Source organism: Lasioglossum baleicum, unplaced genomic scaffold (assembly GCF_051020765.1).
Source record: "Lasioglossum baleicum unplaced genomic scaffold, iyLasBale1 scaffold0054, whole genome shotgun sequence".
Classification (NCBI taxonomy): domain Eukaryota; kingdom Metazoa; phylum Arthropoda; class Insecta; order Hymenoptera; family Halictidae; genus Lasioglossum; species Lasioglossum baleicum.
In genome coordinates this window covers 1,021,459-1,025,902 of record NW_027469114.1, presented here as the reverse complement: position 1 = coordinate 1,025,902, position 4,444 = coordinate 1,021,459, and the positions used below count along the sequence as shown (strand labels likewise).

Here is a 4,444-nt window from a genome sequence, read left to right as displayed (position 1 = left end):
TTTTCTAATTTATTTTTGAATATTGTAGGAAACAAAAAATTAAGAGAAAATAAAATTAATGAAACTAATATTACTAATAAATATAAATAAATAAAATTTATTATGAGAACTATTTTATATACATATTAAATTTATAATAATTATTTAATTGGAAATTAAATGTATTTATTTATACTGTATATAATAAATTAAATCGAATAAATATAAATTAAACTATAAAAATAATCATATTAAATCTACAAAATGTGAATATCAAATTGAAAATTCAAAAATAATATGATGAGATTATGAATCATGATTAAATTTTAATCTTACTCCAATTAGAACATGAAATTCATGAAATCCAGTAATTAAAAAATATAATGAACCAGAAACTCTACCATTAATTGTAAAATATGAATAAATATGTTCAAATAATTGAATAATTATAAATAATAATCCTAGAATTAATGTAAAAATTTAATATATAATTGATTTTTTTAATTATACTTTAATATGTAATTATAACACACTGAAAGGGTAAATCCTGAATGGATTAAAATAATTGACATCAATAATGCAATTTCTAAATAATTAAATATAATAATACCCGTAGGAGACCATATATTTATAATTTCAACTGAGGAAGAAATATATATTCTAAAATAACTTCAGAAAAAGGAAATGAAAAAAAATAATTCTGATAAAATAAATGAAATTGTACAAAATTTTAAAAAATTTATTACATAATTTGTATGATGTCCTTGATAAGTTCTATCACGAATAATACCTCGTATTCATAAAATAAAAACTGAAATTATATAGAAAATTATTATTAATAATTGATAATTAAATTTGAAATATATTAAGTTAATCAAATCAATTATTGAATTTATTAAATTTAATGATACAAATAAAGGTCAAGGTCTTAATGTAACTAAATAATAAGGAAAATTTTTTTTATCATAAAATTTTAATATTCAGAATAATTATAGATATTAATATTGAAAATACATAAGCTTGAATAAATGACAGAAATTTCTGAAATTATTAAAATATTTTGAATTCAAAAAGAAATAAAGATTAAATTCAAAAAATTTAAAATAAAATTGCCTAATAATGTTAAAATTAAATGACCGGAAATTAAATTAGCACATAATCGAACTGATAAAGTTAACGGACGAATAATATTTCTAATTAATTCAATAATTACTATAAAATTTATTAAATATAAGGGTGAATTTGAAGGTACTACATGAATAAAGAATAATTTATACGAATTAATTATTACATATAAAATTATAGCTATTCATAATGTTAATGATAATATTAAATTAAATAATAAATGTCTTGTTGGAGTAAGTACATAAGGAATTAATCCTAAAAAATTAGTAATAAGAATATATATTAATAAATTTATAAACATAATAATATTTGAATTATATTTATTAATTATAATGAATTCTTTACATAATAATTTAATAAATTTAATAAATAAAATATTAATTCAATTTAAAGTAATATAATAGTTATTGAATAAAGTTATATAAAATATAGTAGGAAAATAAATAAGTATTCAATTAGAAATAAAAATTCTATAATTATTTATTCTAATTATTGGATCAAATAGTTCAAATAAATTTATAAAATTAATACTCATTTATTAAAATGAATTTTTTTAAATTTTAATTAAAATTAATTAATATATAGTTTAAATTAATTATTAAATATAATAAGTTAAAAATTATAAACTTATATAGTTCACACAAAAAAATTGGTCTTATTTGTGGAATTCATTAAAAGCAATTTTTACTCTTATTGATTTAAAAGATCAATTCTTTTAAATTTAAGATACTTAATGATTTAAATATTTAAAAAATAATAAAGGATATTAATTTTAAATTGACAATTTAATGTTATATATTTTAACTAATTTTTAAATTAATCTTTATTTTTAATTCATTTTATAGAATTAATTAAATATGTTCCTTCAACAGTAATAGGCATAAATCTATGATTTATACCACAAAATTCAGAACATTGTCCAAAATATAATCTAGCTCGTAAACAAAATAAATTAAATTGTTTATTTCGTCCTGTAATTGCAACAATTTTAACACCTAAAGATGGTACAGATCAAGAATGAATTACATCAGATGATAAAACTAATAAACGTAAATGTAATTTTATAGGATAAACTATTCGATTATCTGTATCTAATAATAGAAACTGATTTATTGATTCATATAGTAATATATATGAATCAAATTCAGTATTATTAAAATCAGAATATTAATAAGATCAATATCATTGACGACCAATTGATTCAAATGAAAAAAAGGATTTAATAATTGATCAATATAATATAAAATCATTAAATATGGAAAACAAGTAAATAATAAAATAATTATTGGAATAATTGTTCAAATTACTTCAATTAAATGATCCTTTAATAAATATAAATTAATATATTTATTATTTAAAATATCAGCAATTAAATATGAAGTAAGAACAATAATTATTAATATAAATATTATAATAAAATTATGAAAATATGTTAATTTATCATAGTAAAATGAATTTTAATTTTGAAAAAAAGATATATTTCATGTCGCTATTTTTAATAATAAAATTGAATTTTATATAATTGAATTTTAAATTCATTGCACTTTACTGCCGTATAAAATTTTCTAATTATTAAAATTCTACACTCATTAAATGAATAATTTAATGGAGGGTAATTTATTAATCATTCTAAAGAAGATTGAAAAAATATAAGTAATAATAAACGTTTATAAGTTAAACTCTATAGAATTAAAAATACTAAAAAAGTTATTCTATTTAATGGAATAATAGAACAAACTGAAGATAATAGATTACAGCAGTAATAAGAATCAGGATAATCAGAATAATGTCCAGGTATTCCTATTAAACCTAAAAAATGTCGAAGAAAAAATGTTAAATTTATTCCAATAAACATTATTAGAAATTGATATACTAATCATTTTTTATTTAATATCAAGCCAGTAATTAAAGGATATCAGTGAATAAATCTTGAAATTATAGAAAAAACAGCTCCTATTGTTAAAACATAATGAAAATGAGCAACAACATAATATGTATCACGTAAAATAAAACCAATTGATGAATTAGATAATATAATTCCTGTTAATCCTCCAAATGCAAATAGTAAAATGAAACCTAAAGATCATATAATAGAATAATTTATTTTAAATTTTGAACCATAATCATTTGCTAATCATCTAAAAACTTTAATTCCACTAGGAACAGCAGTAACTATAGTTGCTGAAATAAAATAAGCACGAGTATCTACATCTAATCCAATAGGAAATATATGATGAGCTTAAACAATAAAGCCTAAAAATCCAATCCCGAGTATTGCATAGATTATTCCTAAATCACCAAATACTTCTATTTTACCACTTTCATTTATAATAATTTGAGAAATTAATTCAAAACCAGGTAGAATTAAGATATAAACTTCTGGATGACCAAAAAATCAAAATGAATGTTGATATAATACAGGATCTCCTCCTCTTATAGGATCAAAGAAAGATGTATTAAAATTACGATCAAAAAATAATATTGTAATAGCTCCTGCTACTACAGGTAAAGATAATAGTAGTAAAATTATTGTAATAAAATGAGATCAAGGAAATAAAGGTATTGTATCTAAAGCTGATCTAAAATTTTTTGTTCATATAATTGTAGTTATTAAATTTGTAGCTCCGAGAAGTGATGGAATACCAGACATATATAAACAAAAAAATGTAAAATTTACAGAAGGAGATGAATGAAAAATATAACTAGATAGAGGTGGACATACAGTTCAATCAGTTTCAGATATAAAATTAAAAATTCTTCTAGTTAATAATAATAATAATAAAGGAGGTAGTGCCAAAATCTAATATTATTTATTCGAGCAAATGATATATCAGGTGAACTTAATATTAAAGGAATTAATCAATTACCAAATCCTCCAATTATGAAAGTTATAATTATAAAAAAATTTATTAAAAATGCGTGACTGATAATTAAAGAATTATACAATTGATCATTATTTAAAAATATTCCAGGAATTCTTAATTCTACACGAATTAAAAACATTAAGGATGAACCAATTATTCCTGATCATATATTTAATATAAAATATGGAATACCAATACCTTTATGATTTGTTTATATTAACCACTTAATTAAAATTTAAATTAAAATTTATTTCTAATTTTGAAAATTAATTGTTTTTAATTTAACTTATAATTTTTATAGTATTAAAAAATTTTTAATTTTTATTAATAGATTTAAAATTTATTTCTTTTATCAGACATAATACTTTTTATATTTATTAATTTTTAATTATAGTTTAAAAAACATTAAATTGCAAATTTTAAATTATGTAAATAAAATATATTAAGTATTTAATTTTTATAGAATATTAAATGTA

At 18.1% G+C, this 4,444-nt stretch overlaps 1 pseudogene; it reads right to left on the bottom strand.

The window, feature by feature from the left end:
• Positions 1 to 2,653: 2,653 nt before the first annotated feature.
• LOC143219546 (cytochrome c oxidase subunit 1 pseudogene) lies at positions 2,654 to 4,197 on the bottom strand (annotated as a pseudogene).
• Positions 4,198 to 4,444: the final 247 nt, after the last annotated feature.